The sequence below is a fragment of the Notolabrus celidotus genome, chromosome 8, assembly GCF_009762535.1.
Source record: "Notolabrus celidotus isolate fNotCel1 chromosome 8, fNotCel1.pri, whole genome shotgun sequence".
NCBI lineage: Eukaryota > Metazoa > Chordata > Actinopteri > Labriformes > Labridae > Notolabrus > Notolabrus celidotus.
Window position 1 is genome coordinate 28,066,820 of NC_048279.1, and position 23,956 is coordinate 28,090,775.

The 23,956-nt window shown below is 39.0% G+C and overlaps 1 long non-coding RNA gene across 1 annotated transcript in view; it reads right to left on the reverse strand.

Moving 5' to 3' along the window:
• Nucleotides 1–210: 210 nt before the first annotated feature.
• Nucleotides 211–23,956, reverse strand: part of LOC117817771 — a 122,441-nt gene continuing 98,695 nt past the window's right edge. The window contains exons 4-9 of the long non-coding RNA XR_004632203.1: nucleotides 12,969–13,111; nucleotides 9,450–9,554; nucleotides 5,636–5,657; nucleotides 2,045–2,124; nucleotides 1,831–1,901; nucleotides 211–522 (exon numbers count right to left, since the gene is read on the reverse strand). This is a non-coding gene — a long non-coding RNA (uncharacterized LOC117817771). The remainder of the gene's footprint in view (nucleotides 523–1,830; nucleotides 1,902–2,044; nucleotides 2,125–5,635; nucleotides 5,658–9,449; nucleotides 9,555–12,968; nucleotides 13,112–23,956) is intronic.

Genomic DNA, 23,956 nt, shown 5'->3' on the forward strand with positions numbered 1-23,956 from the left:
AGATTAGAGGATTAGATGTGGTGAGGGAAGGTAGCAACAAAAACTCTTATTCAATAATATTCAATGGCATAATTCTTCATCTGTGTTTGGCCAGTAACATTCTCACAATAGATGCAGTCAACTCAGTTCCAATAGTAGGATTTGAAGCCTTAACAGATTGTGAATCAAACATATAATTACACAATGTCTGTATTTATTGAAAGGCTCTGTTCATCAAGACAATTTTAATCATAGTGTTGCATGTCTTCAGCTTGACTTTCTTTAAATGAGAGCAAAAATTACCCACTTTGCATTTGTCTTCTTTGCATGATGTCCTTGAATTTTCCTGGCTTTCCTTCAGCTGTCCCTGATCCCTTCAGCAGAACAAAGACATGCAACAGTAGGAAAAGGAGCTCTTTGAGATTTACATGCTGACAGGTGAGCACGCAGACAAGCTGTAGACAGAGGTAGGCAGGTGCTGAAGGTAATTGCAGGAAATAATGATGGCTTCTGTGTGTTTGGTACTGCAGGCATGTAGGAACACTGCATAGAGACAAAGACAGGTGTGCAGATGCTGGGAAGTAATTGCTGGTAATAATGGGGATCTGAGTAGTGTCTGTGTTATGCTATTTCCCTGAAACACATTATTTCAGCAGCTACGACCAAACCAGTGAAACCACAATATTCCTGTATGCTTAGTGTACCATCCTTAAACTCATTGACTTTAATTTGTGCATGCAACTCTGTTTACACATGAGCTGCTCACAAACAACATGCACAGATGGGAAGAAAGGCCTTCACAGAGGCATGCAGGTGTGAGGGAATGATTGGTCTCAGGTGATTGAGGGGAGGTGGAGGGTGAAGCTGACCGCCCTGGGCACAGATGTAATTGCTTTGTTAACTGTCATGTTCATATGTTTGCAGGCATTAGGCTAAACAGGGGTGACAGGAGAGCTTTCTAAAGAAGAGACTAATGTTTTTTTTTTTTTACACAGAGGAAGAGTTTCCTTCCTCATGTGGCCATTTTTTATACTATAAGGAGATTGCAACTGGCTTTGATGCTAGAAATTTAAAAACCAGTATCTTGATATAATGACAAAAATAAAACAACACACCATTCATGAGAATATCTATTTCTGCATGGTGTCTTATTATAGCCTGTTACCAGGTGTTTCATGGTACACATGTAGCCTGAGGAAATCTTTCATCGCAATCACAGAAGTGAAGTTTCAATGTGAGGATCTTAGACAGATGAAATGAAGCAGGATGACAATTTTAAAGAACACTACACATGCATAATAATAATAATAATGAACTCTGTCCACAGGGGTCGCCAAAATCAACACAAATAAAAGGTCCTCTCAGCTGCTCACACAATGCAGGAGAATATTGACTTAATTTGAGGTGGGAAACATTCCTATTTTGCCCCATCATTTCTTGTTTAAGATTAACGTATGGCTCTTCATGTCTGTATTCAGAAGATAGGACAGTGGATTGAGTATGAAACTGTGAAGAGGGAGAGTGGGGAAGACATGCTACAAAAGGCTGAGGGATGGTTTGAACCCCCAGCAGTCTAACTACAGAAGACTACAGCCTCTGTTATTGGGGCTGCCTTTTCATTTAACTATATGACTTGTGCTGGTAGTTTAATTACTTTGTATACTGGCAAGATATACATAGCTGACTTATAAGGCAAAATGATCTCTGACTTTATTCCAGCAGATCTGACCACTGGGCTGTTTGCAGCTTGTTACAGTTAACATCTGATGCAGTCTGCACAATTACAAAACACACACCAAATGTGTGCGTGCAGTGTTTATGTGACCAGTCACACTTTGACTCAAAACTCACCACAACCTCCAGCTCTTTTTGTCATTTGGGTGATGATGCTATGCAGACTCTTAACATTTCCTTCCCTGCACCTTGAAGAAAATTCTTGAAATCAGTGATAGTCAAAACTGACTCTAGATCAGTATACTGTGAGACCAGGCATTACAAAAAGATATTTGTCATTTATTTCACAATCGCTTCCAAAATATAATTCTTCTGTAGGAATGATACTCACTGACACTGCAGACTGAGCTTCCTTATACAGTCCTGAGTCTGAGTGAGGCCACACTCATGCAGGGACATAAACATCACCGGCTGGGACATGAGGAGAACAGAAAAGACAAACATGCCATCAGTTCTGGTGTGTTTGGGTTTGCAGGGCTTCCACAAGAGCAACTTTTCATAAATGTAATCCTGTCATAAGACATTCATTAATTCCACAGGAAGACTGAGGGAGAAAGAGGGAACATGTGTGTGTGGAAATTCCTTCTTTCAATCCCTCACATATGTGTCAGTCCACACATACACAGACAGGCAATTAGTGCAGAGAAGAGAGAGTAACTGTCAGTGTTTCAGCATGAATCTTTGTAGAGAAGCATGTGTAGATGAAGTCCACAGGCCTGGAGGAACGAGGGGGTTCTACATTAAAGTCTGACAACTGTTTGGAAAATATGGGTGCAGATAAAAACATTTCACCACTTAAGATGATACAGAAAGTGTATAAAAGCCTAGCAACTGGAACCAAAATTACAACCTTAAACAAAGAGGGAGAAAAGTATGGTTGTTTCTAATGTTAGGGAGATTTCAAGCTGGGGGAAGTTACACACTAAAAAGGTGTAAAACTGTCTAACTTTATTCAAAAAGGTAAACAAAACCAAGGTGAAGTGTCTGTAGTTTGCATTAAACTACAACAGTGGATGTAAAATTAGAAATGAAAGTAATAAAAAAAAAAAAATGGCAGATTGTATTAATGTATGTTGAATAAACTGTACATATGTGAAATTAAAGAAGGAATTTGATAAAATAACCAAAGGTAGAATTAAATGAATCGTTTGGAATATTGAGAAATTTGTTACTTATACTTTCTTGCCTTGTGAAGATTTAGATATGACTCATACCTCTGTCTTGCCTGTCAGTTAAATATGAAACTACAACCAGTTGCATGTTAGCTTAGCTTAGAGTAAGAGGGTCATATATGCCCCTTAAATATCTCATTATTTCCAGCCTTCTTACTAATCACCTGGCTGTGTGAAATACTTGATTCTGATTGGTCAAAAACTCTTGACAATGATTATTAATTCTAAATAGCTAGAGCAACATCTAGATCTCTACGTCATATCAAATCAATCTGCAGAAAGCAGTATGGCACCTTTTTTAAAATTTATGATTTCACCTCTTTCTTTTGACAGTGTGCCAAAAGCATTAGTTTCCGATTGCGTCAGTGAACAACATCAAGGATATTTTTTGGTTTTACTCTCAAATTATTTGGAGAGCACAAAATTTAAGATTGGTGGTTAATGGTCAGTCAACAGCAAAGGAAATAAGAAAAGAGGGGGAAAGCACAGAAACTAGTGAGGTACACTAAAACACACACACAGCTGAGTCAAAGAGATGTCGACCAAATTTGAAGATAACAGCAACAAGGTATGGGCTTTGGCAGTGTTACAGGAGTGGTTGAGTGAAAAGAAAATGCCAACAGAAGAGTTAGATAGAAGAGGGCCTGATACAGGTGCAGCTGATATTTTCTGCTGATCAACCACAAAGAGGATTCTGGTGTTGAACCTTCATTCCAAGTCCAATGATTACAGTGGCACAGAGACTGAAAAAAGGAAGAAATAGCTTTGCTCTGTCAATCTGTCACAGAAACCTTTTTAAAGCACTTCCTGGTTGCATTTTTAAACAGATTTGGTCTAATTAAACCAGGACAAAAACCTCCATATACCTCAAAGCATGTAAATTAATGATTGTGTTCCAGGAAATGAAAAACGTTTACTCAAAAAACACTGCTCATCTAAATGAGGACTAATCCTGTTATGTAATTCAGCCCTTAAATACATATCTGTAGGTGTGTTTCTGTGTATTGAGGCCACTGATGACAAGGGAAGTCAGGTCAACAGGAAAACTAAACTAAACCATCATGCTCATCAAATTCAACATGAAGGCAGCATATGTTTCGGTCCCAGGATGAGTCCTATTTTCAGACATTGTGTGACATTGATCCTGGCTTACATTGATGTTATGTAATTGTTTTTGCATCAAATTAAGGCCGATTCTAAAAACTGACTGCTCATTCTACTCAAATCATTGGACACAGCTGATGGAGCAGACACACTGAGGATAAAATGAGAGCAGCACATTACATTGAGTGAGGGGGCAAACAGCACCATGGGAATGGGACTTAACGAGGGCATGTAAACGGAGACGTAAGGATTTGACCTACATTAGAAGAACAAGTTAAAACCTGCATTAAAATGAGTATAAGGAAATTAAGTCAATTTGATAAAGCTATCTTTGGTGGGAACAAGAAAGTTTGGTGTTGATCAAAACCTATACATCAGTTTGGTAAAGGGAAAAAAAAGATGCATGTGGGAGGGGGGAAGTGTGGGGTTGTAAGCACGTGTTGAAAAGTGAAGGCAACGTGCAAAGTGCAATACATTGCAGTTCCTTGAGGATCCACTTGAGGCTGGCTCTTACAGACAAAGGATCTACAACAGAGCTCTTATTAAAATGTCATTTTTTACAACAGAAATAAACATGATTACAGGTTTTCTGCACAATGCACAAAAACAGTTGTGGTCTCTTTGTCATATCTTATTTCTCAACAACTGGAAACCTATTTTTTTCTAAATTTCGGGACTGAATTTCGATTATATTAAGGCTAAGAGTCATGCAAAATTACAGATGATCTAGAGGTGTGACTGATTTGACTAACAGGCTGGCACATTGAGGCAGGGAAGCTACTGTATGGCCTCAAATCCTGCCCTGCCAGTTCTAGATTAGACTAAAGTTGTTAGGAGTCAGCATTTCCAATATGGTTGCTGCCATTTTGAGGCTTCATAAGTCCTCTTCTGAAACCAATGGGTGATATCCCTGAGACTAAATCAAAGTTTTATAAAGTCTATCACAAGAGCTCCTCGCATTTTAAATCTCATCCAGATTTATGTTTTATTCAACCATAACCAATCCAAAAACTCTCAACATAACCATCCTGTTTCAAATCTTTTTCAGTCAAACAGCTGTGATGAGAGTTACTTTGAGCAATTAGGCTAGGTTTAACACAAGTGCTAAAGACACATGCTAATTTAAGAGCTGCTCATCTGCATCTACAGGTTGTGAATGAAGCTATTTTTTCGGGGCGGCTGTGGCTCAATGGTGGAGTTGTCTCTCAACTGGAAGATCAGGGTTTGACTGCAGGGCCCCACGGTCCACATGCCAAGGTGTCCTTGGGCGAGACACTCAACCCCAAAACTGCCCCTAGTGCTGTGCCATCAGTGTGAATGTAATTAGTTAGGGGGCACTTCACATAGCAGCCTCTGCCATCAGTGTATGTAATGTAAAAGTGCTTTGAGTGGTCAGAACACTAGAAAAAAATGCTATATAAACAGTCCATTTACTATTTTAGGCCCTGGTCATGAAAAATGACATGACACTTTTTATCTCATGCCAAGCTTTGATTGGGAGGATTTGGTGATTCTGAAGGTCAGTCATCAGTGTGCTGAATAAAAGATGCTTGTGAATGGCTCATTAAATCAGATGTGGGCAGCAGGTCTTAAGGAAGGCTTTCTTTTTTGTATAAGGCAAAAAGACGTCATGAAGTGTGTATTACCTTGTAGGATTACGATACAGGTCTGGAAGGACAAGAAACAAGTTGTTATATTTCAGTTGGACCTGCACTTTGCATGTTTTTTCTTTGCACCAGTCAGCAGGTGTTCAAACACATTTTTTTTCTGACACCTTACACTCTGAACACAACCATCATGAAAACACACTGAGGGGTGTGACAACATTTCTCAGAATAGTGTGGTGTTCCAGTCCCAGTCATTCTTTTATAAACCCTTAGTGGTCATATTTCTTTTCTAAGACTGCTGCTCATTTTGAATCTGTTCAGGCTTAATGTGATCCAGGTGCATGTTTGGAATCATAAAGTTTCCAAAGGGACATCCAAAATGGAGACAGGTTAATAAAGTAAGTGTTTTAAATTTGATACGAATAAAAACAGAAGCACTATTTCTCCTGGTTTCATCAAGTAAACAGCGCTATGTTATGACAGGCTAAAGTTCTACTGGGACCTGGTTTTAAGAACACTATGTTATGACTGGCTAAAATGAGAACAAAGTTCTACTGGGACCTGGTTTTAACAACACTATATTATGATGGTCTCGAGGATTAAGCAAGTGTTACTTTGTGGGTCAGACAGTTGCACAAAAACTAAATAATAAACCCACCCTGCCCTCAGACTTCCTCAGCAATTGGAGCCGTTTTCCCATGCAACACACACAACTGTCGCACAACTAAAGAAACCAGACCTGCATTTGTGGTTTGCAAACAATGAACTGAAAGGTTAGAGTTTCAGAATATGGAGCCAGAAATGGTCTTTTAACTCTGCAATTTTTGGCCTCAGACAAAACCTGATAATGATGAAAGACATGTGGTTAAGGCATGACATTGGATGACGCAGAGAATTCTGGTGAACAGTTTAAAGCTACCACGAAAACGAAAGTTCGGAATCTTCATGCTGCGCTCTTTATATTGGCTACAACATTTTGAGGTTGTTATGATGTATAATAGTTTCAAAGATGTGGCCGAAGTTTGTCTATTGGGTGGGAACAAGTCCTAACAGAAATGCATGAAGAGTTCATGTTACAGAATGTCTTTCCCACAGTAAATACACCATGCTGCTGCTCTGATCACACAATCTGACATATTTAAGATCATGTCTCAGAGGCTGACTCTGATTGTGACTTATATTCGGTACAGTGTTACAGGGAAATTAGCATGTAAAAGTATTGTTGCTCCACAGTTGCATCACCTCATCTTGTCACAACACGCTGTAAACCGAGGAGACCAGTTTCTGGAGTTTTGAAAGTTAAATGTTGTCCCATATTTTTCTGACATAGGATTTTGGCTGCTTGAGAGTTTGGTCTCCTTTGTCATTTCATTATGTGCCAAATGTTTTTAAAGGGTTACAAGTCAGGACTGCAGCCAGGCCATTTAAGCACCTGGACTATTCTACTATGGAGCCATGCTGTTTTGGCATTGTGGGAGCATATGTTGTTCCAAAACCTGTTTATATTCCTCAGCATTACTGGTGCCTTCCCAGATGTGTAAGCATGCCATGGGCTCTTGTGCATCCCATACCATCAGGGTTGCTGGCTTTTGAACTGTGCACTGATAACAAGTCAAGTGATCACTCTCCTCTGGAACAAAGGATGCAGCATCCATGATTTCCAAAAAGAGTGTCAAATTTTGATTTGTCAGACCACAAAATAGTTTTCAAGTTTACTTCAATCTATCTTACCTATCTTTAATTGTGGATGCAGCGATGACCTGTGATTTTGAGCCCATGCTATGATTTCCACTAAAGAGTCATGTCTGTTTTTAATGCAGTGCCACCTTAGGGCTCACAGATCATCCAGCATTTTTTTGCCTTCTCCTTTTTGTACAGTGATTTCTAGCAGAATGTGCTGTAGATGATGAAATCCTCAAATTCTTTGCAATTTAACAATGAGTAACATTATTCTGAAATTGTGGAAGTATTTGCTCTTGCAGTTTCCCACAGAGTGGTGAATCTCTTCCCATCTTTACTTCTGAGAGACTGAGGCTTTCTAAAGTGCCTTTTTTATACCCAGTCGTGTTACTGACCTGTTGCAAATTGACCTGATTAGTTGGAACGTGTTACTCCAGGTGTTTTTTAGCATTACAATTTTTTTTTCAGTGTTTTTTTGTCCCTGTCTCAACCTTTTTGACATTTAGAAAAAGGCATATATTTCACCTAAAGCAATACTTTTTTTCAGTTTCAACATTTGATTTGTTGCTATTGGGTTTGGTGATTGCAGACCATGGGACTTCAAAAATACATGCTAATCTATAGGAAAATGAATTAAAGGAGGTTCATATCATGGGAACATTTGAAACCACTACAAAGGATAGTTGGATCTAAAGTTTCTCTAGAGCCACAGATTTTTATGTTTTTACAGGCTGACCACAAAACCAACTGGTATGCATGTACAATATGTTCCTGTTAAAGTCCATACCATAGTCAGAGGTTATCTTAGTGCAACCAGCCCTGTATGATGATGAGGATGTGATGTAAATCTGAAAGTGTTCTGTGGTTAAAGAAAACAAGTTCATGCAAAGTGTACACACAGCATGAGTTGATGTGATGTGAAATAAGAGTAAGATCCGATCACAGCCAAAGGTAGAAAGTATGTAATCTATGTTTGTGAGAAGGAGAGAACTGCCGTGACTAGCCTGGATGTTTGAATTAACCTCAGCTGCTCAAATCACCTTGTTTCTGTTTGTTAGCTGTTACATAAGAGTTGTAAAACATGGAAAGACAACCCTATCTGCTGCTCACCATTAGAGTAGGTAAACAGTTCTGTCTCCTGAGCCAATGCTTGTGTCCACAACTCTGCATATCTTTATTAAATTTGAACAACAATGTTCTGGGTCTGATCCCTTTTGTTGTTGCTTCACAGACAAAATGACACAAAGTAAGTCTTATAGCTTCTTATAATGTCTAATACTTACAATGGTGATTAAAATGATTTCTTCAAAGCTGCCTTAAGACATGGCACAGCAGCTCTATTTGAGTCCAGATAATAAAAGCAGCCATGAAAATGAATATGTAGTCCAGCTGATTGATTGAAGGCATAAATGAAAAGATAAAGAGGGAAAAAAAGGAGCACACTCCAATTAATGAACTTCTTAAGGTGCACATCCACACAAAGACTTTTGAATTGGCACAGAATTCAGCACACTAAATGTCATTTAAAAACTTTCAATCTGGGCAAAGTAGCATACCAACCAGCAACGGACGCGTTTCAGCACCTGCAATGCTGAGGAAGCCTCTGTGTCTGCTGCTGGTCTGTGCGTTACTTTGCCCAGATTAAAAGTTTTTAAATGACATTTATTGTGCTGACTTTTCTACCATTTGAAATAAATGAAAAGATACATGAGATATAAAGTTAATCTGATAAGACTGACTCAATTAAATTATAAAGCATGCAGTAATTTGAAACGATAAATCTTTCTGGGGTGTGTCCCCAAGTGGCTTTGTCAAGAGACCACATAATTGCACTACTTAAGGAATAACAGTGCATGAACAATTTGCTTTTGGGTTTTAGCTCAAGATAGATTGTTTACAAATCCATAAATGTACCTTCAATCTAATCATCCAGTAAAATTAAATGAAATAATAAATCTCTGATCAGATTCAGAGAAACACAGAGGACCCCCCCAGGAAGAATAACTACTGCAATGTGAAGCCTAATGAGGATCCATACTAAACTAAGCTTAACTAAACATCTCAAAAACTTGAAATCACATTTTGAAATATTGAGTATCTCCCTCCCTTTTTCCCCCCCCTCTTGATCTCTCTGACTTCCCAGCATCCTTTAACCTTCCTTTGCTTTGTCTACCTTTGTGTTGCTGTCTCCCTCCTCTTCTTGATGATCTCTGTTATTGCCGAGGCAGATGGAAGGTTTCAGGGAACAGATGCAGGAGAGATGTTATCCATGTGTTCCCTGGGCAATAAAAAAAACAGCCCGGAGTGAAACTCAGAAACCTTTGCTGTCCTCACATGAACCATGTTACCAAGAACACAAACAGACAAGATATCTCATGTTAGAAATGTGGTTTGGATGAAGAGCTGCTTGTAAATAAGATTAGTAAAGGTGCAACAAATATATTTGTCTTTGCTTGTAGGTCTGCAAAAAATGAGATATCTGCTGAATTTTTAACCCAGGACTGATTGAAAAGTAACTATAGCTAGTTATATGCTTTAATAGTTTTAATAGGTAACTTCAAACATCGAGTATTTGTGATTCTTGAAACACGTTCAAGGAAATGTTTGATATTTTGTAAAATACACACATCTGCTCTCTTGATAAAAGTGTGATAAATGGACTGATCAGTCATGTCTGCACAGGAAGCCACTGCCAAAAACCTGAGGGCTTACATGTAGCTTATCTATGCTAGAAGTCTCCCTGCCAAGAAATTCAAAAAACAGTTCCTTTACAACATAATATATAGGGTCAGCAACTATGGAGAGACAGTGACAATAAAATCCTTCAGGAAATAATGCTGGTTTTGTCAGCTTAGTTGTGGGTTAGCAAAATTACTGCTAAGCTAGCAAAACAAAGTACAACATTTCAGAGATAGCACACAGCTAGCCATATTCACAACTCTTCTGCTGCTTAAAATAACATCGCAAAAAAACTACAAAAAAAGCTCATAGTCTGTTTGGACTTATTCTGTGGCTTGCTACATGTCCTAAAGAGATAATTTTAGTGTGCACCGAACGCAGCCAGGCTAGCTGTTTCCTACCATTTATAGACTTTATGCTAGCAACTGCTGAAAGTACCCTTTTCTCAATTGTACACCTATTATTATTTTTTTTATTGATATATTTTGGGGCTTTTTGTCTTCATTTGATAGGACAGAGGAAATGCGGGGAGAGAGCGGGGGAAGACATGCAGGAAATGGTCGCGGCCGGGAATCAAACCAACGACCCCTGCAACGAGGATTTCAGCCACTGTATGTGGGGCGCTTTGACCGCTATGCCACCAGCGCCCCTACACCTATTATTTTAAAATCAGGTGTTTAAAGGCCATCTTGATTTGTATCATTTGTGTATTTTGGTCATGATTTTTAACAAATTTTAACGTAATACTTTCACAGTTTCTACACTGTATGAGTACAAAATTAGTTGAAAATGTACAAAAGAAATCCAAATGGTTAATGAAATGACTGAAGATGTAATAGCAAAAATGTTTAACGTTATATTTTGGGATTTTATTCCTTTATTCAGAGAGGATAGGACAGTGGATAACGCAGGAAACAGTGTGAGATTTGGAAGAGACATGCGGGAAGGGGAATCAAAACCAGGATGCTCACTTAGGGACCATAGCCTCCATACATGGGGCACACAACTTCACCACTAAGCCAAACCAACGCTTCATTAATAGCACAAATATTAGGATGAGATTTGTGGTTTGAAGTCCAGAGTTTGCTGGAAGCAAATTTGTTTGGATTTAAGCTTCAAGGCAAACCGGCATGGTTCCAAAAACTGCAGCACTCTCAAATTTGTTTCTGTTCTTTAACCAGGCCCATGAATTGATTTATAATATAAGTGAGAGAAAAGGAGAGATCATCAGGTACATGGCAAAAACTACCTAAGAAGAAACAGAGCAGAAATACTGGCAGGTAGAACTAAAGACGACAGACTAAATGACCCTGAAATGTAAATTGCTGAAATGAGAGAACAAGCAGAGGTAATCCAGATAAACGATGTTCATTTACTGAGAGAAAACACACTCTCTGGCATGATTCAGTGTGCTAGTCCTCTCCAAATAAATAGCATTTAGAGTCTGATGCTATTGAAGCACAGAGCAGCAGCTCTGCTAAGGTTCACTCTAATGATGGAATACAAACACAACCTCTTTTTCCAGAGAGGATCTAAAACATGTCCTCTTAAGACACAGACTTTCATGTTCTTTACAGCTTATTCCATTCTTTAAAAAGAGGACACGAACAGATAAACATCTTTCTTATAAACTTGTTTATCAAGTCTTTATATCAAGATAGAAACAGATTAGAACAAACTTCAAACTGTCCCTATGTTTAGTCTGTAATGAAGCTGTCAGCTGGTTCACAGTAAAACAGCTATTCTCATCTCTAAGATAGTCCTTCCTTTTCATTAGCGTTTGTTCATTTTTGCTCACGGTGAAAAGTTTGTAACAGCCCTCTTGCTCATACTTTCAATCATTCAAGTCCAACTCAGATACCATCTTGTACTTTGAATTGTGATGTGTCTTGGATTTGTAATAACAGCCACATGTGTGTCTTTGTCTTTCTTTCAGCTCAACTGCGCTGAATCCAAACTTCACCATAACACCGTGATTACTGCTGATTATAATGTCATTTTGTGAGGCCAATTTAAACTAAACTATTTGATGTTGTGTCTGTGAGTCAGCGGTTAATAACTGAGAGGTGATTGTCACACAGTGAGATGTCATAACAGCAGCTGTGTCAGCTTTCCTCATGACAGGTAGAAAAAAGATGGCATCATTAAAGCCAACTACTGGATAAAAATGACACCTCAGGTCAGTCTTTTTTACCATTTTGTTTTTCAATGAGGACTTGTCATTACTTCTTTCACAGACTCAAAGTATGAACAAATCTTGAGATTTCATTTTGTTTTCAACAGATTGAAACAAATGTATTTTCATATTGATTTTCCTCTGCTATCAGGTAGATATTTTAAATTATTGAAAAGTTGAAAAAGGGTCGGAGAAAATGAGTGTAGACTTCTTTTTGAACATACTGTTTGTTCTGTGTTAAACATTGCAGATTATATTGTTCTTTTTCGGGTAATTTTGGACATTATTTATTGCTTTTCCTGTTTATGATGATTGTACTTTTAGTTTATTGAGCACAAAAGAGATGTAATCTTTGCACAGTGAATTATTTGCAAGATGTGTAAGAGGTTTTTGTTAACATGAGGCTCCGAGTGATAGTAAATATTTCGTGCCTCTGAAGTTTATCCTTGATACTGTAAATACAGTTTAGTTAATGTATCAGAGTCTCTAAAATGTCTATTTTGTGTTTATTTTGTGCTGTATTATATTTGGTAGAAAGGAAAAACAATCCATGGAGCATTTTAATGAAGGTAGGCATACATTAGATGATAGAAGCAGAAGGAAAATGCAAGATGGTTGAGCCAAGCTAAATGGGCCTAAATGGGTCTAAATGGGTCTAAATAGGTGAGTTTCATGATGACACTGGAGTTACTGTTGGAGTTATAAGAGAGGTTGTGATCAGTTCAAAATCAGAGGTGATCTTGTGGCATGAAGGAGAGATTGGTAACCAAAAACAGAAATCAACATAAAGATGAAGTCATAAATACTCCACCAGAGTGGCCTGATGTGTGTTTTTACCACCGTGGCAGAGACAATGATCTGGCACTGGATGGGTGAGCAGTCAAGGTTCATATTCTGCCAAGCTGATGAGCTGATCAAGGATAGACAGGCAGGTCAGGCTGATGTGCGTCATCAGCAGAGATCCAGGTGCCAGGAGAAGTCTGCGAGGAATTACCACAGCACCATCGCAGGCATGGAGAGCCAAAGGAGAGAGAAAGAAGAGAGGAGAGGAGAGGAGAGGAGAGGAGAGGAGAGGAGAGGAGAGGAGAGGAGAGGAGAGGAGAGGAGAGGAGAGGAGAGGAGAGGAGAGGAGAGGATGTTACTGTATGTCATAATGTAAGACATATTACAATGAAATATTACCGGGCGAACTGTGAGACTCAATTCCCCTCACAAGGAAGATGTATTAAAGTAATTAGTATTTTTTTGTGTTTAAACCCTCAGTGCTGTTTAGTTTGACATGATGTTTGCATATAAAGGACAACAATCCAGTCATAAGAGAGTCTATGTCAGGTTCCTGGCATGTTTTAATGGACTGAAATTGTGACAGGAGAAACTACTCTCTACTTTAGCTAGACGTAGCTTCACCTGTAGCTGGAGCTTAATGGTCAGACTTGGGGGTCTAATAGATGTTAATTTGCAAATGAATAAAGGAGCACAAGTGTTGCATGTGCACTTTCAAATACAGCATTTGTTTTCATACGGATTTTTTCCCAACTTTATCCCCTTATATCTTCAGTTTTTAACAGTCTGGGGTAAGTGGGCAAGGGATTTGTAGACAGAGTTTTTCTACATAGTGTTATGCATCAAATGAGGTGGAATATACTCTAGGGCAAAGATTTGTAGCTTGTTCTTGATATACTCCACTGGCCTCCCCGTTAAATACTGCATCATTTTCAAGATTCTGTTCCTCACATTCAAGGCCATCAACAACCGAGCCCCTTAGTACCTCATAGACCTCCTCCAAACAAAAATACCCACCCGTAGTCTCAGGTCCTCCTCTTCCATCCAACTCACCCTCCCACCTGCTCGCTTGACCACCATGGGGTCGAGAGCCTTCAACCGCTCGGACCCCTGTCTCTGGAACTCTCTCCCCCTGGACGTACAAAATTCCACCTCTCCCATCACCTTCAAATCCTGCCTAAAAACTCACCTTTTCGCCAAGCATACTCACTGTAATCTGTCTCTATGGGAATGGAATGACTTCCCCTCCCCTTTCATTTTTCTAGTATTGTATCTTTATTCTAATGTATTTATGTATTTATTTACTGTTGAGTGTTGCTTTTATTATTGCTATGTTGTAAGGTGACCTTGAGTGTCCAGAAAGGCCGATAAATAAAATGAATTATTATTATTATTATTATTATTATTATATTTCTGACACTGTTATCCAAAAGGAAAAAAGAGAAAGAAACATTACAAGTCGAGAGAGAAATGATTGAATTGTTCCTCCAGCTGTCTCTGTGGTGCTAACACAGTTTGAAGATGAAGTTATTATAATATATGGAAAATAATAATTACTCCAGGGATAAGTTTTCTAATTAAAATTTTAAAAACCCAAAACATTTATTGTAAACAATGTCACTTAAATGTCAGGTTCTGTTTTGCTTTGAAACATGGAAGTTGTCAGAGGACAACAGTCTGATCCGTAACGTAATTATGGAGCTTCTCTGACTTAACCTTAAATCCTCGACATTCCTGACCGCTCTTACCTTCAAAAATCTCACAAGAGCTTATCGTTGAGCCAGGAGGACAGGTGTCATCTTTTGAAATAGCATCTCAAACCATTTACTTTTTCAGGTTTCCAGAAACAAACAGGAGCGTTAAGCTGACTGTCAATCTGTGAAGTCAACGCTGTCTCGCCTGAAAAAACATTAACACTGTAAAAAGAGATCAGGAAGCTTCAGACAGAAAAATATAGAGGGATATAGTACATGTTGCTGTATAAGGATAATAGACTAAATATAATCTGATCTGACATGTTCTGTGATGTTTTCTGAGAGCATATGTTGGTTGTGAGTCTGGCTGTCCATGTCAACATAAGGGCTGAGATCATGATATAGGTCACCCAGCTAATGCTGGCACAAGACAAGGTGCACCCCCAAGGAAACGTGACCGACTTCTGAATTATTCACATGTCATGTAAAGGGATAGGTCGGATTTCTCATGGACAGTATGGCCCCTCATTCCAAAGCTCCAGGACATACGTTGGGCGTTGGCAAAGATAAGAACATAGAAAAGGAGTGAATAGAGAGGACTATAAGTAGAGAGGGCTCTATTTAAAAGTCACATGACAATAGTGATATGACACTTCTGTCATACAACAGAAAAATATCTGAACCAGAAAGATCAATTTCCATAATATCTTATAGTACTTTTTTTTTCAAGAGGAACACATTATCCAGTAATGTTAATGCTAACTTAAAGCTCCTGTGAGGATTTTAGCGCCTTCCCCATTATGTGACTTCCCTCATTTTGACACCTACCCCCAACAAGCATTAAAAATAACAACAGGAAATGTCAGTCTTTTTGCTAATGGTCCTGTTTGCTAATGTAGGTCATGAAGAAGCACTGCTGTTTATTTCAGTCTGTTCCATAACAAGTAAAAAAAGACTGTTCACAGGAGCTTTAAATACTGTGAAGTTCCCTTTCTTGGCTTGGTTAACCCCTTTATACCAGACCCCTTCACCATGTGGAGTGATTTGTCTGTCATCATCAAATGTTTCTCCATCCAAACAACAAGTGATTCAATATGCTGTAAGTCAGTCAACCCTTAAAGTTGGAATAATGCAGTCATCAAGCACACAAAGCTTTGAGCCTCAACCAAAGGAACAAAGATGGCTTCTGTAGCGTCTCTGCTGGGAGATTCAGAGAGTTGGAGGATTTCCCCAGCACCTTGAAAATGGCCTCTTTGCCTGTCTCCTGTTTAGCTCTTGATGCAATAAAATTATCTGACAATGATAGCATGTCTTAAAATTTTGCTTACTATTGTATTCTCTTTTCATTTCACTTCACTCCTCTCTTAAAACACCTGGCAATACCACTTTGGAGTGCCAACACATTCATTTCAGGCCCGTACTTTGGTCTTGTGATTTGTTAGGGGTAATGATTGCGCCTTTTCTTCAGTGGTTGGTTAGTGGAGGTAATTTTGACAATTCTGTAAAACGTAAAACTTCCAATAAAACCCCAAGTAGCGCTCAAAGACCTATACAGCCGCCGCTAGCTACTTGTTCTTAAATGTTTGTAACTTTTGAACCGCTAATCCTATCAACAAGCTTTAAAAACTCAGTTACAGCAGACATTCTCAGCTTTCCATTGATAGCACATTTGTTTCATTCAGCATATTCAACATAAATTCAGGAGAATCTGGCGCCCCCTAAAATGGCCTAGGTCTATAAGGGTTAAAGGCAGGGCCTTTTTAAGTGGCCGGGTGTGGCTGTAGATTTTGACATATAAAGACAAGTCTCAATTAGATGTGCCATGTCATATTTACTGATTAACAATACGGCACAGAGAACACAGGGGGACCTGAATTCCATCAGGCCATCACGTTTGCAAGACAAGAAGCAGGACCCTTGTTGTTGAGAGGAGACACAGCTAAACTTTAACTTTCACCTAAGAAAGATGGTGAAAAGCCGACTGCGGAGTGGTGGGCAGAGGAGGGTAAACAATCAGCTGGAGTTCATGCACAAGTAAATCTTTATACTCCGAGCATGGCATCAATCGGTGTTACTGTCTCCTACATGTTGATGCAGATGAACGCTGAAGAAGTTTTTGCACCGGTGAGTGACAGAAGGGACTTTACTGCTTGTGCTGGCTTTAAAGATTGAAATAAAGGCTGAAATCATGACAGAAGGCCAATCTTTGCTGGGAAAAAGTTTTATTCAAAATATGTTAAAGACTGTGTCCTATTGAAAGCTGTCCCAAATAAAAGCCCAGGGTACTATTGAAGTTTTACGACATTATTAAGCAACTGTTAAGGAAGTACTGCAAAAGAGCTCAGGTCCAAAAACGTTGTATTTAGTCAGCTTCAAACAGCTTCATTAAATTTGTTACCAGGTTTTAGTATAGTGAAAGAAGTGATGCCTATAATCTTTGTCATACACAAACGCACGTAAAGGATTACTAAAAAAACACAGATTAAAAGTTTGGAAAGAAAGGAAGAGGAAACAGGGCTTTAAAAAAGGAAAGCCTTTAAAAATCACAATTCTTTATTTAAAGGGAGAAAAATAATTACCATATTTCCTCTCAATCGTTCAAGTACTTGTTACCTGCTGCTCATTTCATTTTCCGTTTTAGATGCATGAGTTCTGTGGTAGTCTGCTTTTCTGACAGCTTTACATTATGTTCATAAGTTATGAATAAGCCGGTTAATTATTTACAGGTTTGCCCTGGTTCACTGTGACCACAGTTAACTATTTGAGCCACAATAACGAATGATGTCACTCAAGGCTTAATTGAACACGTGTCACACACACACATATGAAAAGACAAAGCACAAGAGTCTGCACACAGGTAAGCAGAGAGTCTGTCAAAGTGACACCTGAGACTTCCTGCCATTGTGATGGCTTCTCAACTTTAACATCAACACGTGAATAACTCGGTCATCCAGATACTCATGACTCAGCTCTGAACTCCATGAGACAGAGGATCCACATGAACCAGCAGAGAAGAGAGGAAGAATCATGGTGTCGAAATGAAAATGATACTTTTGAACTACAGTGATAATCTGTGCTGACGTATCAGAGACAAACCAGCAGTGTCAGTTTTCACCCCCACACTCAATTATCTGTTTCAGTCACACACATACACACACTAACACACACTGACATGAATGAACTGGATTGTAAGAGGCCAGAAAAGACAGACCAATAAAGGAGAATGTATGTTGCACTCAGCTATGGATGTATGTTTGGAGCGAGAATGTGGTTTTTAATCTCCAAAAAGAATGTCAAATTTTGATTTGTCAGACCTCAGGACAGTTTTTCACTTCCCAGCGACAAACTGATGGTTTTTGGAAGTGATTTTGAACCCATGCAGCAATTTCCACTTCAGAGTTATGTCTGTTTTTTAATGCATTGCTGCCTGAGAGCCGGATGACTTTGACCACCCAGTATTGGTTCCAGCCTTGTCCCTATTGTAGACATTTCTCTGTACAACTGTTGAACTCATTGCTCACGCAGTCCCTGACAGGGGAGTGAGTTTCTTACCGTCTGTACCTCTGAGAGCCTCAGCCTCTCTGAAATGCCCTTTTTACACCCAGTCATGTTACTAACATGTTAACTAATAATTATCCAATCCAATCTAATCCAATCCAATCCATTTTATTTATATAGCACATTTTAAAAACAACAAGGTTACCAAAGTTCTGCACAACAAATACAAACAATAGAAATAAATAATAGCAAAATTTAAAATACAGTAAATTAAAAGACAAACAGAGACCAACACAAACTCTCATGCTGTATTAAAAGCCAAGGACATGATTTAAAAGTTTCCAGGGTGGGGGCCATTTTGACTTGGGTGGGTAGCTCATTCCACAGTTTAGGAGCTACCACTGAAAAAGCTCGGTCACCCCTCGGCTTTTGTCAGCTTTTTGGCACGACGAGACGCATCTGATCAGCAGACCTCAGTGCTCGGTAGGGGGTGTAGATGTGTATGAAGTCAAAGATGTACTGAGGTGCCAGACCATTTAGTGACTTAAAAACAAACATTAAAATCGTAAAATGAATTCTAAAATGGACAGGGAGCCAATGGAGGGAGGCGACAACGGGTCTGATATGTTCATGCTTGCGGGTTCCTGTTAAAAGGCGAGCAGCTGCGTTTTGGACTAACTGTAAGTGAAAGAGGGAGGCCTGGTTAATGCCAGTGTAAAGTGCATTACAGTAGTCCAAACGGGTCAAGATAAAAGAATGAATCAAGCGATCAAAATAATTAAAAGATACGACAGATTTAATTTTGGATAAAAGCCTCAGATGATAAAACTGGTTTTAACTACTTTGTTTATATGTTTATCAAGTTTAAAATTGCTGTCCAACCAATTAGTTGGGAGATGTTCCACCAGGTGTTTTAAAAACATGTTGCTAGCATCAAATTTAAAATGAGCATATTTTTTCATCAAACAATAAACATTTTTTGTGTCATTATTTTATATGTTGTATTTGCACCATTTTAAATTAAATATAGAGTTTAATTAAATGCAAATAATCAAAATCTCAACATTTTACACAGTGTCCTGACTTTTTTGGAATGGGGCTTGTATTGAAAATGTTGCACTTTCATATGTAGTATCTAAGGTATCTATTGTTATTGTTAAACATAATGACCAATATTTTGCTTTACAAGAGTACGCTTTATTTTTCTTGACCTCTGCTTAAACTGCAATATGCTGTGAAGTGTCTACTTCCATCAATAAACAAATCATTAAAGTTAAAGAAAAAAAAAACTAATTGTGAGTAGTTTGGATTTTTGACAATGGGAAACAATCAATCAGCTGTCAGTTCAATAGATGAATTTCACTAACACATACATTTCAAGTGCTAGTTTGCTGAAAGGGAATGGCTGAAGGATGTTATGAAACAGACACAAACATTGACCTCTCTCTGACCTGGAGCAAGGACCCGAATTTGAATATGAAGCACACACACACACCCACAGACACAGACATAGACACAGACACACAAACACCCACAAACACCCACAAACACACACCCACACATACCCACAGACACAGACACAGACGCATACAAATATACATTTAAAAAGCAGTTGTGAAAATCCACAGACAGAAGACAGACTCTTAAACATATGGGAGTTTTACTTCTGCAATAAATGTAGTATCAGTATGTGCTGAGATTTCTCCTTTGGCATCAAAGCACAGACACCTTCAGTCTGGGCAGTGTGTGCATGTGCGTGTATGTGTGCATATGTGTGCGCAAAAGAGAGACAGAGAGAGTGTAATGGGGGAAGGAGGGAGGAGAGGGGAATGGGGTGGGGTGGATTTACCAGCATCCAAACAACTGCTATTGACCAATGGTGGAAAGTATTTGTGAATGAGTCGTCTAGCCCTAACATACACATAAACACACTCACACACACACATATACACACTCAGATAACTCAGCATTTGGAAATGCCTGATATGTACACAAACATATACAGACAAACACAAACAGGCATGCACATAAACACCTTGCATGCACGTAAACTGCACATTTGCGCAGTTGAAACACACATTGCATCTAAATGGCTGGTTCTGGCAGACACAAGGACACACATACACAAACACACACTTACACACACATAGACTCTTGTCCTGAAACAGCCCCCTCAGCAGGGAATTGAACAATTTCGTTCCGTCTATAAAGGCTGCTTTGTATCCTGACTATCTACTAAACACACACAAACACACCTAATGACTGCTTTGTGTCCACATTTAAAGACACTCACACATCAACACAGAGACCAGCTGCTTTGTACTCTCATTATGGAGCTGCTGGGCTCGGGCTACTTGGGATTGCAAACACGGGCCAAGCAGATGTCCACTAGACTTATAGTGCTGATGGCAATCACACACAGACACACAAACACAGATGGACTATCCTTTCTTTATTTACGCTCTGTAAACTAAGCATTCATCCTTGTGTCATTAACCCAGAGTCAGGTATGTTTTTCCAGGGGAATACAGGAAGTGATGTATTATACATTTGATAAAAAGAGCAGCGCTTGAGTTTCTGACAGAAGTCAGCAGTTTCTGATTGACCAAGTGGCCACCATAATTATAAAGTATGGGTCAACTGATATTGGTTTTCAGGGCCGATACTGATACCAATTATTAGTAGTTCATGAGACTGATAACCAATATGTGGAACTAATATTTTTAATTACAGTAAACTTGAAAAACTTTCCGTCAGGATTTAGAATATGGACCTGTCATTCTAAAAAACATGCTACTTCATTACTCATTACCAGATTAATTTGTGTCACAGCAGTAAAGGTGAGTTTTTAATTCCTAAAACTGAACACCGGTGAAGGAGTGCTTAGATTTTCCACTTAAGTAAAACTTGGTGAGACAGGATGCTGAGTGAAAACATACATAGAGGGAAAGACGCTAATGTAGCACACTTTTAAGTTACTTAATTGTATTGGTCATTGGTAAAATTAAATGCTGACACAAGTAATGGGCCAAATGCTGAATATCGGCCCCAGATAGTAATAATCAGACAAACCCCTACTATAAAGTGCAGCTGTTTCAGTCACACCCATTCCTACAGGTTCATAAATTCAGCACACAGTCATTAAATCCTCAAAGACCAAGATCCAGACATTAGGATAGGATGTAAGGAGCTCTGTAGCCTTTAAAAAAATGTGTAATCAACACCATATCTGCCCCAGTAAACTGTTGATTGCTTTTACTGTGAAGTGGAAGTGTCCAGAAGAAAAACAGCTCATCCACTAAAGTAGGTGACCACAGAAACTCTAAAAGTAGGGCCAGTGGATTGTGTAGTAGGGATAGGTATCTTGGAAAAAAGTACTCAATATTCACTGGAAGAACCTGCTGGTATTCAGTGATGATATCCCAATGAAGCATCCCTCCTGCTTGGATGCAGAGGACACAATCAGCCAAACAGGCAACAATAACAACACATCTGTCAGCTTCTAAAGTGTCCCAACAAACTTTACTGACAGTCATTACTGGAGTAGAGAGTTTCAGAGCACCCTTGGGGTTCCCCTGCATTGCTCTGTTTACAATGATGCAGCTTAAATACTATTAGGACAGCAACCAAACTTTGCGGGTATGACTCTAATGAGCTCAACCCGACAGGAGGCACTATAATTGTGGTCACAGGCACAGCACTAGAGGGCTCCTCTACTGGCATTATGGGTTCAGTTAAGCAGTTGTGTCTGTTGTTTCCACTTATGCCTTGTAAAATCAAGTAAAATTATTATTTTTAGGACAATCAGTAAACATTTTAAGATATAGGGGAAAGATGAGCACACAAAGTGGGTATTGGAGGGTTTCATGCAGGTTGAACCTTATCGTGCCACACATCAAGTACTTTAAAGCAAACTGAATCTGGAATCTGGACTAACAGCAAGCCTCTTAAAAGCTGGATTGGAATCACACTTTACTTGTGGCAGTGTGACGAATATGGAAAACACTTCCACTGGGATGGGTAATGTATTTTCTGGAGGAGGAATAAGGTCTTGGGCTGTTTTACAGGGATTTGTTTTGGTCACTTGCTTTGGGGGAGGATCTTTTACTCTTTCAACATGTCTGTGTCCCTGTGCACAAAGCAAGCTCCCCAATGACATGGATAGACACGTTTGGTATGGAAGAACTGGACTGGCCTGCACAGGGCCTTGACCTCAAGCTGACTGAGCACCTTTGGGAAGAATTAGAGCTGATTCCCAGCCAGGCCATCTTGTCCAACATGAGGGGCCGACCTCACAAATGCTCTATTGGCAGAATGGACACAAGTTCCCTAAAGGCACTCAAATCCTAGTCGAAAGCCTTGTCAGAAGAGTGGTGGCTTGCCTTTAAAGAGATCCAGGCCAAAAGTAATGCCCATGGATTTAGAATGAAATGACGAATAACTGGTGATAAATCTTCCAATGACCTTTCTTAACAAAGTCAAAGTATGAGGCTGAATGCTCATTGTAAAGAAAGGCAAGCTGTTAAACAGAAAGCATTCATAGAGTTCACAAAGCCATGCATTTATACATCAAATTCCATTTTACTTCATCATACTGGTGATGAGAAATTTCAATTGAAACTGCATCACACTGTAGTACAACATAACACATCAGTTAATCTATAGGATTCAGCATCACGGAAAATGAAATGGCATAAAACCAATATTTGTTACGATATTTTGGTTTTAACCATGTTGCTTGATTGATTAATGACACCCTCGCCCATAATCATTGGACTACTTTTTTTTTTAACAGCCATGTTTAGTTTGAATGTCTTCACACTAGGGTTTCCATAGGTAATTGGAATTAAATGCAATTTTCATTGCATGTTTAAAATCTTATTTTTAATTTCAAAACAGTTTTTAAGCCCATATCAAAAATGTAAAGCAATTCCTTCCAGTGTCATGATTTGGTTCAAAAGATCTTGGGTACAAAGGTGGCTCTAGACGGTTATTCATGTGTGCATGCGTTGGGTGCGACGCAAATTATTTCAAACAAACCCTCATTCTCCACAATGTAAATCAGCTTGCAAGCTGTAATCATCCATTTAGCTATCGTTGCTGAAAGTTTGTTGCTTGTAGAGTTATCCAGGCATTACTGTTGCAAAGTATCCTGCAGGAGAGGGAGGAGGAGGGCTCCTTGCATCAGCTGTGTGCTTGGCTAGCAAGTGGTATTTGAGACTCATCATACATCAGTGGTAATTCACTTCAAATGGAGAGTTAATGCAAATAACTTTGGTCTTGCCGAGTGAAACATCTGGCAGGGCTTTGAAAGAACCCTTTGCCATTCAAAGAACCCTGTTCAAAACACTGATGTTGTTGTTTCTATGGCCTGTTTTGTGATCAAAATCATAAAAATGCTCAGACAGGTTTCCTTGATGTGTCAGAAGTGATGACTGCTGATTGGTTGTAACCCCAAAGCCTAATTTACACCCATCTCGAAGTGCTATGATATGATTTATTTGGTACATTGACCATTTATGCCAAGTATTACAGACTGCATCATTCTATTGTTAAAGTAGCTTAAGAGTAAGAAAAAATACACTGCAAGATCTTTCCTTTCTTTTTGCTTCAGCCTCCCAAACTTATTTCTCATTATTTTCATATAAGAATGTCAGTTTGATGCGCTGAGAAGATGTGACATGTTCTCAGACGTAAGAGCTCCTAATTTGAACTCTCCTGGATCATGCCATATATGTATGAGTCACACAGAATATAAAAGATTGTAGGCAGCACTGTAGGTAGCCGAACAAAGAATGAGATGCATTGAGCATTGGATGCACAGAAGCGTCGGCAACAAAGCCATACTTT